Below are 13903 nucleotides of genomic sequence, written 5' to 3'. Positions count from 1 at the left end.
AAAGATGAAGCATTTGAAAAGTTTAAATCCTTCAAAGCTTTAGTAAAAAATGAATCAGATCAAAAAATCAAGTGTCTCAGATCTGATCGAGGGGGAGAATTCATATCAGATGAATTTTTATTTTTATTTTTGTGAACAACATGGAATAAAAAGGCAGTTCTCTGTTGCAAAAAATATTCAACAAAATGGCGTAATGGAAAGAATGAACAGAATAGTTCAACAAATGGCTTGAGATTAGCTTGATGAATCTGGAACTCCTACCACCTTTTGGGGTGAAGTTGCATTTACTTCCGTGACTATTCTCAACAAAGCTAATGTTTGGGTAAATAGTGATCAAACTCCATATGAACTTTGGTATGGTAAGCCTCCTACTGTAAAACACTTTAGAGTTTTTGGAATCAAATGTTTCATAAAAAATATTGATGAAAAACTTAGTAAGTTTGAACCTAGAGTGGACGAAGGAATTATCCTTGGTTATTTGTCTAGAAGTAAAGGTTACAAATGTTATAATAAGAGACTTTGAAAAATTGTTGAATGCATTAATGTAGTAATTGATGAAGCATGCAGAAATTCGGAACAGATGAAATCAACAAAGGAAGATGAAAATGAGGAAGATGGTGAATGCTTTCCCGTATCAAATCAAAATTATATAGAGGAAGAAACCAATGAATCATTAGAAGAAGATACAACTGATAGGGAAAAGACTCCATCTAGGTATGTTCAAAAGAATCATCCAGAATCTCAAATTCTAGGAGAAAAAAGGTCTCGAGTACAGACAAGAAGAAATCTTACAAGAACTTCCAGTTATCTAGCATTACTATCCTCCATAAAACCACAGAATGTTAATGAAGCTAGCAAAGATGAATGTTGGGTTAAGGCCATGGATGAAGAACTTGACCAAATTGAAAAGAATGATACCTAGGAATTAGTTCCTAGATCTCATGATAAAAATGTTATAGGAACAAAATGGATATTTAAGAATAAGTTGAATGAAAATGGAGAGGTCATTAGAAACAAAGCAAGACTTGTTTGTACAGGGTATGCTCAATAGGCAAGTATAGACATTGAAAAAACTTTTGCACCTATTGTGAGACTTGAAGCCATAAGAATGTTTCTTTCTCTTTCAAGTTTTCGAAAATTCAAAGTATATCAAATGGATGTAAAATCAAATTTTATTAATGGATATTTAGAAGAAGCTTATATTGAACAACCAGAAGGATTCATTCTAGGAAATGATGAAAAACTTGTATGCAAGCTCAAAAAGGCTCTATATGGTCTAAAACAAGCTCCAAGGCCCAATTATTATCGTCTTGAAAAATATCTACAACAACAAGCTTTCACAAAAGGATCTGCAGACGGAAACTTATACACAAAGATTAATAATGATAAACTGCTAATTATTGTTGTTTATGTTGATGATATCATCTTTGCTAGAAATGAAGAATCTATGAGTCAGAACTTTGCTTCAGTTATGAAACAAGACTTGTAATGTCCTTACTTGGTGAAATAACTTATTTTCTTGGTCTACAAGTACAACAAACAAAAGATGGTATTTTTCTTTCACAAACCAAATATCTCAGATTCTGAAGAAATATGGAATGGAATATTCTAAACCAGTATGTACTCCAATGGTAACAAGATGTAGTCTCAGCTCTAACGATGAATCACCTACAGTGAATCAACCAGGATACAGATCTATGATTGGAATTCTGCTTTATCTAATAAGTACCATACCCAATATCATGCATACGGTAGGAATTGTTGGAAGGTTCCAAGCAAATCCAATGGAATCACATCTTCAGGTTGTAAAAATAATATTCAAATATCTTCAAGGAACTCAAGACTTTCATCTATGGTATCCTAAAGATACAGATCTTACTCTTCATGCATATACAGATGCAGATTGGGCAGGAAATATTGATGATCAAAAAGCACTAGTGGAGGTGAATTCTATATGGGATCATGATTAGTATCTTGGTTTAGAAAGAAACAAAGTTTGATTGCCTTATCTACAGCTGAAGCAGAATATGTGGTTGTTGCATCTTGCTGCACACAACTAGTCTGGATGATGCAAACATTGCAAGGCATTCAAATCACATGTTCTACACCCATCTCCATCCTATGTGAGTCTCTTTTTGAATAAGTCCTATTGGACATATGATGTAATTTGTATCCCCACTATGCATTGGAAGGATGATGTAATAATAGCTATATTTCAGTAATGTATAAACAATTTGTATATCCCCACTTGGTTGTGTGGATGAGTCAAATTTGGTGTATCCCCACTTGGTTGGGTGATTGATGTATGTATGAGTCATTGGTGATAGGAAGGTCATACTCACATAGTTGAGTTATAAAGTCATGTTATTATTTTGAAAAATATCTCTGCAGACTCTGCATGTACTCAAGGGGAGCATGGACAACATAGTGTATCTCAAAGGGAGAGAATATATTGGTTTGCCCTTTTCCCTTGATGTCAAAGGGGGAGATTATTTTGGTGTTCCTCGATATCTATAACAGGTTCAACAACTTGAAGTAATCAACACCAATATGGGTTCCATCAAGTCCAAAGGGGGAGATTGTTGGCATTATGATACACGTGTTGTTCTTGATGGCAACTCACTCACAAGTCAGTTCAAATTTGATAAAGAGCAACTCACATTGTAACGGGTCAATTAAGAGGTAACAGGGCATTGGTACAGAAGAACGGGAAGTTGGAACAAAGGTCTATTGATCAGAATCAAGAAGTTGAAGTAAAAGGATCTTATAAGGTATTTTAAGCTATATATGCAGGTTCACCTTGTCAAAGCAGCATATACACGCGGGTTAATAGAACAAAAAGAGCGTATACATATGCATGCACTTTCACAAGAGGAAAAGCACATATGGGTTGGAAAATCAAGGAAATTCAATATTAAAGAATACCAATGGTCAATACCATGGTATTAGCCCACAATATCGAGCAGAGTGAAGACTATTTGATCTTGTCCAAGGATACCACAGGTTCTAAATGTTGTTTTGGTTTGAGGTATTAAGAAAGGCCAAAAACTATATAAGGAGGAGAAGATCAAAGGGCCAAGTGTGCAAGTAAAAGGGTTTCTCAGGAATACTTTTATCTGAAGTATATTTTATGTTGTAGGGGCTATGATTATGATATAATCTGAAATATTGTGTGCACCTTGAGTTCAATGTTGGATCAGGATCATGAGACCTGAAATGACTTATCATTGAATGATCTGATATTGGTTGGGCTAGATCTGGTTGCTTACACATGTTTTATTCTTTAAATGTCATGATCTGGGTATGTCTGAAGTCTAGAATAGCAACGAAGTTGTAAGTTAGTATTTGAAAATATATACACTGGTTTGCCGTGGTAAAGGTGTGTTTACACACTAGTTTGAAGCTTCCAATTAGTGTATTCAAAAGAAAAGCTTGTTATTCAAAAATGATTGATCTATCTGATCAATGTTGTTGGTTTACTATTGTTTGTCAATGATGTCTTCTTAGATCTAAAAGTAGAACTGAATGCATAAGGAGATTGAGTCTGATTGATTGATTGATTAAGTGAGAAGGGTGATCTTTGTTGCTAACTGTTTAGATCTCTGTAATTTGATAGTAGATGTTCAGAATATTACTGGTTGGTACAGATTTGATTCAAAAGTTTTATGATTCAGTAGTTTTGGAGGTATACGTAGGTTTGGTTAAAGGAAGTAGCGTATACATGAAGGTTGGGTTCATTAAAGTAGCGTATGCATTCTGATGTATGATTTTTGAGGTTGCAACTGGTTCTGAATGATGATGCAGGTTTTTGGGTTCAGCATAGTGTTCTGGTGACAGTGATCTGACTGTTCAGATTGACTGGTTGTTGGTTGATGCAGTTATTATTATAGAGTTTGAGCTTCAAAGTTTTTGATGGGTCCAGTGTGAAAATTTGATAAAATGAGGCCTTCATATTTTGTTGTTGTGTACCAGGAGCATCCAGTCTGAAAATTTATGAAACATAGTCCCTGGATAAATAGAGAAGGTCATAGCCTTCTGTAGGCCAGCGCCTACATACTACTAAACATATCGGCTAGTACAAAATCTAGGGGGTTGTATCTCCCTTACATTAGAAGCTGGAGAACGAGAGAAGGTTGTAGCCTTCTACAAGTGGGTGCCTGTGAACTGGGATGAATATGCACCAGTACAAGATTGTAAATAGATTTTCTTTATATTAAAAAGAAGACAGAGATGACAACAACAGGTGGTTTTTCTCCTGCATTGGGTTTCCACCTTAAATCTTGGTGTTCATTTGTGTTGCTTAAGTGTGATGATTTATTATGTTATTACTGCACATAGTTAAGGTATAATAAACTAATGATGCAATGATTAAAGATAAACACATGATGAATTAATTAAATCATAATTTCTCTGGGTATACGTTGGTTTCCTCAATCACAGTTGTGTGCACACGCAAGTTCACTTCACTAAAGTAGTGTATATAAATATGATTGTGAAATGAAAAGTTATTGAATTGTAAATATTGGTTCACCCCCCCATCTTAGTATTATTTCCAATACGAAGTTGACTGAAGTTGACCGATTTGTTGAGGGTCAAATATGCCCTGTTGACCAGCGTTGACTTTTCTATTTAGGCCTCTTTTGATGGTTGTTGTTGTTATAAATTATCAAATTTGTAAATTGTACTATCTCTCTTTGTTGAAATATTGAAGACTAAAAGAAGATTTGATCAAGGGTTTCCCCACATTGCAGTTTGTCCCTCGCTGGTGCCACATCTTGTGTCCTCTTGTCTTGGCTTGTATTCTATTGTTTATGTTTATGTTCTATCTGCATTTTACTATCATGTTGATGTGATTGCTAATTTTAATATTGGTACTAGGCTAATAAAGAAATTGAAGTAAAATTTCTCTAAAGCATAGAGCATACAATTGTTTCCTAAAATTAACATGGTATTAGACGTGAGGTGAAGACAAAGCCCAAGAAAGAGTGAAAGAGCATTCACCAAATATATTTGGACAAGGAAAAAGGTTCAATGGATTCCTCATCCCACTTCCCAGCTGAAGACAAGCTCCATGATAAATCTAACTATCATGGATGGTAGATGTCTCTTGACTTGACCTTGGAAGAAAAAGAAGTGATGGACTATGTGTAGGGTAAAATCCCTGACCCTCCTTCAAATGCACCGGTTGTTGCGAATACCAAGTACAATAGGGATGAAGTCAAAGAAAATAACATTATCAGGGATTCTGTTGACAATCATCTGGTGGCCTAAATCTTCGAATTGAAAACCTCCAAGGAGATCTACAATAGGTTGGTTGGCATGTTCAAGGTTAGTAATGTTAATCAAATTCTATTTCTCAAGAATAAGTTGAAGGATATTAAGAAGGGAAAGGACAATGATATTCAATCCTATTTATTGAGTATTACTAAGATCAAGAATGATCTACTCTCAATTGGAGAAGTCATTCCTAACAGGGAACTTACTCTCATCACCCTTGGAGGACTCCCACTTGAGTGGTATGTATTTAGAACCGTCGTCCTCAACAATGATCGAATTCCATGGTTTGAAGAATTGAAGTCGAGATGCATTCAAGAAGAAGCAAGAATGATGGATCAAGAAATGCCTTCTAATAGAATCAACCCCATTTCATTCTCCACTCAGGGTCTAAAGGTCATTTCCATGGAAAGCCTGGATATAAGGGAGGAAGGAAGGGTAGTTGCTTTGTTTGCAATAAGTTTGGCCACCATGCAAGGGAGTGTCCAAATAGAAGGGACACATCACATGATGATGATCACAATCATTCCAGGGGCAACTTCAACAACAACGATCAAAGGAATGACAGGTCCAATGGCAAAGGAAAAAGGAATGTGTGACATCAAGGAAATGATCGTCCCTTCAAGAAATCAAGGAAATCCAAGTATGAAGAATCAAATGTTGTTAACAATAAGAAAAAAGAGTACTATCTTATATCGACCCTCTCCACTTCCTCTCCTTCAAACACTTTGGGAAATTGGTTGATTGATAGTGGTGACTCAAGGGACTTCACCGGATACAAGGAAGCCCTATCTAATCTGGTAGAAAAGGATACAAACTTGCCGATCATCCTTGGAGACGATGCCACCTATCCTGTGAAGGGAGTAGGGAATGTTACCCTTCAATTGAATCAAGGTAACATTATTCATTTACAAGAAGTACTATATGTACCTGATCTCAAGAAGAACTTGGTTTCCATTTTAGCCATGGAGGACAAAGGATTCAAGGTGGAATTCATTGATGGAAAGGTATCTGTTTGGAAAAGAAATTTTAAAGATGCTTTTACTCTTGGGTTTAGGGTTGACACTTTGTATCAAGTTGGAGGAAGTCCATTGGGAGCCATGTCTTGCAACTGTAGGTTTTAACTCCGTACAGAAATTACCTGCATAATAATTCTAAAACACATAAAATAAACAATGCGAGAGTATAACACTTATAACACATATACACAGAGATTTTCCCCTAGATCCCAAAACCGAGACTACCAGCTTGATTTTTCATTATATTCCTTTCAATGTTACAATACATATTTATACATGTCAAAGCATCCAATACCATGGACCGAAAACCATCGCGTCCAATACCATGGACCAAAAACCATCGCGTCCAAAAAACATGTGCGAAAATCATGCACAAAACCATAGGTGGGTCCGCCCAACCTAACATAGGGTCCAAAACCAAAATTTTCTGGGGTGCTTCCCTGGACCTCATAAAGTGGGGATATGGGTGCCCTTCAAACCCCTTGTTAACTACGTGGAAAGAATATAACACAACCCAACATTCTCCCACTTTTTGTTTTCTTTCCACAGGGGGCCACAAGAGAGCTTAGTCATTTTCCTAGCCCTGAAATGTCCATTGTCTCTCTACACCATGAGAACTTCTCAGAGCTCATAGATTTTGTCAATGCATCTGCAGTATTCTTCAAAGTGTCCATCTTTACCAACAACACCCTTTTTTATTCTATCATATCCCTCACAAAGTGATAATGAACATCAATGTGCTTTGTCTTTTAATGATATGTGGGGTTCTTTGCCAAGAAAAATGCACTTTGGCTGTCACATTCTATCCTTATAGCTTCCTGTACTAACCCCATACTTGAACACAATCTCTGCAACCAAACTGCTTCCTTGCTTGCATGAGTGGCTACCATATATTTTGCCTCTGTAGTTGATAGTGCCACTACAGATTGTTTCTTACTCATCCAACTGACTGCACCTCCAAATAGGTTAAACACATACCCACTTGTAGATCTTCTCTTATCTAAATCACCAGCCCAGTCTACATCAACAAAGCCATGAATATCCAACACTCTGTCCAATCCTGATCTTCCTTGGTAGCACAAACCATAATCACTAGTGCCATAGAAATACCTAAAAACCCACATTATTGTTGTCCAATGCTCCTTTCCTGATTTTGACATAAACCTGCTCAATGCTCCCACTGCATGTGCAATGTCTGGTCTAGTACAGACCATTGCATACATCAAGCCACCGACTGCACTTGCATATGGAACACGGGACATGTCCTCTTCCTCTTCTTGTGTCTTGGGACATTGTTCAGCAGATAACCTCACACCTATAGGAATAGGAACCTTCACCGGTTTACTATCCTGTATATTAAACCTCCCAATATTGTCTCGACATACTTCCTCTGGTTTAACTAGAGCTTCCTCTTTGCCCGATATCTTTTAATTTCCATGCCCAAAATATAGTTTCCAGCACCAAGATCTTTCATGTCGAATTTGGAGGACAATTGGGTCTTCAAACCCTAGATAATTTCTTTGTCATTTCCAACCAGCAACATATCATCCACATACAAGATCAGATAAATAACACAATCACCAATTAATTTAAAATACACACAGTGATCTGCTTTGCTTCTGGTGAAGCCAAGTCCCCGTATAAATGTATCAAATTTCTGATACCACATCCTTGGTGACTGTCTTAACCCATACAGAGGCTTCTTTAACTTGCATACCAGTTCTTTCTTACCCTTCACCACAAAGCATTCAGGTTGCTTCATGTAGATCTCCTCTTCCAAATCCCTGTGAAGAAACGTTGTCTTCACATCCATCTGTTCTACCTCAAAATCAAAAGCAACAACAACAGACAAAAATAATCTAATAGAAGTTACCTTGGCAACAGGAGAAAAAATATCACCAAAATCAATTCCTGGCACCTGGGAATAACCTTTTGCTACCAACCGAGCTTTGTATTTCTCCACCTTTCCTTCTGCATTTGTCTTCTTCTTGAACACCCATTTGCTGCCAATGGGTTTCCTTCCAGCCGGCAACTCCACCAGATCCCAAGCCTCATTTTTGTGCAAAGATGCCCTTTCATCAACCATGGCCTCTTTCTATAGTTTTCCATCCTCTGAATCCACTACTTCCTTCACAGTTCTGGAATCATCATCAGTAATAGGCAAAGCAAAATTTGAACAGAAAGCAGATGGACTATACCTTTCTGGTTGCCTTCTTTCTCGAACTGATCTTCTCACAGCCGAAGTTTGTGGCTCTTCATCTTCTGATTCCTCCTCTGTTATAGAGTCTGATTCTTCCTCCTTTAGCTCAAATTCTATCTTCTCAGGTTCCTTTGGTTGGAATTCATGTTTAATAACATCTTTCACCTCTCTGAACGCCACATCTTGGCTGTACACAAACTTCCTTATTACTGGGTTCCAAAGCTTATAACCCTTTAAACCATCCTTATACCCGATAAAGATGCACTTTTCAGATTTACTATCCAACTTGGTTTGTTTCTCCTTTGGAACATGTACATATGCATCACATCCAAATACCCTTAGATGTGAAAGAGAGGGTTTCTTACCAGTCCATACCTCTTGTGGAGTCTTGTCCTCCAACGCTGATGAAGGTGACCTATTGACCAGGTAACATGCAATATCCACCACCTCTGCCCAGAATTCATGTCCTAACCTAGCACCACTGAGCATGCTTCTTTCCCTTTCCACCAACGTCTTGTTCATTATTTCTGCAACTCCATTTTGCTGAGGTGTATATGGAGTAGTCTTCTGCCGTGCTATACCACACTTCTTGAAGAATTCTTCAAATTCCTTACTACAAAACTCTCCACCATTATCTGTCCTCAGCACCTTTATCTTCATCTCTGTCTGGTTTTCCACTAGAGCCTTAAATTCTTTAAACCTTTCAAAGACTTCAGATTTATTCTTAAGGAAATATATCCATGTATTCCTTGAGAAGTCATCTATAAATGATACATAGTACATAGACTTACCCAGTGATGGAACCTTCACAGGTCCAAACACATCATTGTGCACAAGCTCTAATATATGTCTCGCCCTCTTACCACTAGAGGGGAAACTCACCCGATTCTGCTTCTCGTATACACAATTTTCACAGAAATCAAAATCCAAAGAGCTATTACTCATACCTTCTACCATACCTTTACCATGAAGTATTCGAAGGCCCTTCTTTCCAATATGTCCAAGCATTTGATGCCACAACATGGTTTTTTCCCTAGAGACCACTAGATTTTCTACTCCACTTTCAGGAACCATGGAACTGTTGCACCCATCAACAACAGTGCTACCTTGCAGCTTGTATAGAGTTCCAATCCGAACTCCTCGCATCAAAACCAATGCTCCCCGAACCATCTTGCAGGTATCCTTCTCGAACACTGTTTTTACACCTGCATCATCTAGCTTGCTAACAGAAATGAGATTTCTGGCTAATGCAGGAATATGCAGAACACCCAGAAGTGTTCTAACCCTTCCACCTTGCAACTTCAACTTTACTTTTCCACGACCAATGACTCTATCCTTCCTGTCATCCCCCAAGAAGACATCACCACCATCATATTTCTCATACTCACAGAACCACTCTCTATGGGGGGTGAAGTGAAAGGATGCACCTAAGTCAATCAACCATGCCTCATGATCTACATGTGTACTTGAAGAAGCCAAGTACACATCCCCACCTTCATCTGAGGTGGTTTTTGCCTCTATAGAAAGAGCCTCATCAGATCCCTTTCCTTTGTTAGGAGCTTTAGATTTATAGTCCCTTTTGAAGTGGCCTTCCTTTCCGCATTTCCAGCACACCACCTTTACAGGTTTTCTTGGAGATTTAGATCTCCCTCTAGATTTAGATCTCCCAATCGATGACTTATTTTTGTTTTTGTTCTGGGACTGTCCTCGTACAAACGAGGCATCACCATTTTGGCTCTCCATATTTTTCCGTGTCATCTCCTCCATCAGCAAGGCTGAGACTATTTCATCAAACTACAAGGCAGTTGCATTGCTACCTATTGCAATAAGCAAACTATCCCATGAATCTGGTAGAGAACACAACAAACTGATGCACTTATCTTCATCTGAAATTTTAATATCAACAGATGCTAACTGACTTACCACAGTATTAAATGCATTCAGATGCTTTGTCGCCAAGTCTCCATCTTTCATCCTCAAGTTATATAGTTTTTTTCGCAGGAACAGTTTATTCACCAGAGACTTAGATTGGTACAAAGTCCCTAACTTGTCCCACAAAGCCTTTGTTGTAGCTTCCCCTGATACATTCAACAATGCTAAATCTGAGACACACAATCATATTGTGCTCTTTGCGTTCCGATCCAACTTCTTCCATTCTTCATCGGACACTCCCGTTGGTTTAATACTTGAATCTACCACAATCCACTAATCTTTATCCACTAACAAATCCTCCATCTTAAGTTTCCACAACTCAAAAATTTGACCATTAAATTTCTCGATCTCTATCTTTCCACTGCTCACCATCTTCTTTCACCACTAGAATCGATCTCACAGATCTCCCACTGAACAGGGTCTACCACAGGCCCGAGAAAAACCCCTCAGCAACAAAGGTGTCCCCTTGAAGCCAAATCTGCTCTGATACCAAATGTAGGTTTTAACCCCGTACAGAAATTACTTGCATACAAATTCTAAAACACAGAAAATAAACAATGCGAGAGTATAACACTTAAAACAAATATACACAGAGATTTTCCCCTGGATCCCAAAACCGGGACTACCAGCTTGATTTTTCATTATATTCCTTTCAATGTTATAATACATATTTATACATGCCAAAGCATCCAATACCATGGAACGAAAACCATCGCGTCCAATACCATGGACCGAAAACCATCACGTCCAAAAAACATGTGCGAAAATCATGCACAAAACCATAGGTGGGTTTGCCCAACCTAACATAGGGTCCAAAACCAAAATTTTCCAGGGTGCTGCCCCAGACCCCATAAAGTGGGGTTACAGGTGCCCTTCAAACCCCTGTTAACTGCGTGGAAAGAACATAACACAACCCAACAACGACACATCTCTACAATATAAACTATGGCACCAGAGGTTTACCCATCTTCATTGTAAGGCCCACCCTGATGTGAGATGGATGGTGACAGGTATGCCTGAGTTCAAAGTAGAGCATGAAGGTGTATGTTCGGGATGTGCTGAAGGAAAACTTACAAGGGGACCATTCCCCTCAATTAATAGCAAGACCATAGATATATTGCAATTGATCCACTCCAACATATCTAGTATGATTCTCGTAAACTCTTTGGGAGGATACTTATATTATCTCACCTTTACAGATGATTATTCTCGCAAGACCTGGATCTACTTCTTAAAGAAGAAGGATGAAGTGTTCACCTAGTTCTGACACTTCAAAACCTTGATCGAAAACCAATCCAAGAAGAAAACCAAGATATTGAGGACTGATAATGGGACCAAGTACGAATCTAATGAACTTTAATATTATTGCAAATAATCTGCCATTAAGAGGGGGACTACAATTCCATACACTCCTGAGTAGAATAGTGTGGCTGAAAGGAAGAATTTCTCTATTGTAGCAGCAGTTTGTGCCATGCTTCATGATCAAGGCTGTCAGAAGATCCTAGGGACTGAAGCAGCAAATACCGATGTGTATGTTCAAAACTGATACCCTCATCAAGCATTGGACTCCTAGACTCCTAAAGAAATTTTCCCTGGTAAGAAACTCAATGTATCTCATTTTAGAATTTTTAGAAGCCCCATATATTCTCATGTGCTGAAAGAGAAAAGAAGCAAATTGGGTGCATCTAGAAAGAAAAGAATATTTGTGGGCTAAAATGGAAATTCTAAGGGATATAGAAGCTCTGTGGCTGGTCAAAAGGAAGTTGAGATAAGCCATGATGTCACCTTCGACAAAGATATGGCCCTTAGGAAGATCAAAAACCTTCCTATCCTAAGGAAGGACAAAGAATATGACAAAGGAAATCAGGGTGAAAAAGAGGATGAAATGATGCCTGATGTTGATGAACCTATGGATCCTATTGATCCACTCCCTCATGATCCTTCCTCCTCTAAGAGGAGACCCTCATAGCTAAGGGAGACTCTTGAAGATGCTGAGAGGCACATTGCACCAAGGGGGACTTTCTGTGAAAGCAAGAAGTTGAATAGGTACCAAGGATATTTGACCACCATGAGCACTATCATTGAAAATGAGCCTTCATCATTCGAAGAATCCATGAAGCAAAAAGTATGGAAGGATGCTATGAATGAAGAATATGATTCAATTATGAAGAATGATGTCTAGGATGTGGTTCCTAGACACGGGACAAATTGGTTGTCACTTATAAGTGGCTCTACAAATCAAGCATGGAGCTGATGGAAGTGCATAAGAGTTCAAGGCTCACTTTGTTGCTCGAGGCTTCTCTCAAAAGGAAGGTATAGATTACAATGAGATATTTGCACCTGTTTCCCGATACACCACTATACGTTCGATCATAGCACTTGCTGCCTCATAAGGATGGAACCTACATCAGATGGATGTGAAGACCACATTTTTGCAAGTTCAATCAAAGAGGAAGTATAAGTGGAATGACCCGAGGGGTTTGAAGTTCATGATCGGGAATATCATGTACACAGGTTGAAGAAAGCTCACTATGGATTGAAGCAAGCACCTCAGGCTTGGTATGAGAGGATCATAGCTATCCGATGAAGCTAGGATTCCCTAGAAGTGAAGCTGATCCAAATGTTTACTTTAAGGTTGTAAATGATAAACCTCTCATTTTGGTACTTTATGTGGACAACCTCTTTCTAACAAGTGCAGACCCTCTCATTCACAAATGTACGAGGGAGTTGGCTTCTGAATTTGAGATGAAGGACCTAGGAGTGTATTGTAGCAGCTACAACCACCCTCCAAAATTTTTCCTTAGCTTCGTTTTGGAGCCTCCCTTCCAACTTTACACAACAACTTGTCTTGCTTCATCAAGTTCACAAGCTTCAGTGTCTTTCTTACACAAAGGCATCCTATCGATCACAGCGTGATGTATTCCCCTCATAGGTTGTTCACCCGGACTCAGTCCAACTATAGGCTGAGCAACTCCCCAAGAAAATTGTGCATTTCTGGAGGGAAACCATCCATCCCTGCAGAAATTGTGCAATCTTATCTGACAACCAGTGGGGCTCCAAGATTGCGCAATCCTGCCAGTCAACACTCTCAATAGGAATTGTGCAATTTTCCCCAACATGGCTGCTCAGCCAAGAATTTGTGCAACTCTGGGCAACAATCAGCTGCTCTGCCCATAAATTGTGCAAATCTCCTGGGCAGTCAACCCAGTTCCCAACCAGATATGCTCATTTCCTTCAAGCAGTCGAACAACCTTTTGCATGTGCAACTGAGTTGACTAGTTCCCTCCGTGACTGAGAAAAATAGAATTGCATGCATAGGTTGCTTCTCCTAAGGCATCATGCAAAGGCATCCCTTGTCTTAGGGATCTATGTTTAGTAGTTGGAGGTTACATGCAAGGAAAAACCCAGAAACCTCTCACCAAGTGTCACTTCCCCTAGATTTGCGGCATGCGCATCACAACCTCAATGTTATCAAAAC

Source organism: Pinus tabuliformis, chromosome 6 (genome assembly GCF_031772625.1).
Source record: "Pinus tabuliformis cultivar Carrire ecotype Pingquan chromosome 6, CPIR1, whole genome shotgun sequence".
Classification (NCBI taxonomy): domain Eukaryota; kingdom Viridiplantae; phylum Streptophyta; class Pinopsida; order Pinales; family Pinaceae; genus Pinus; species Pinus tabuliformis.
This window is presented reverse-complemented; position numbering follows the sequence as displayed.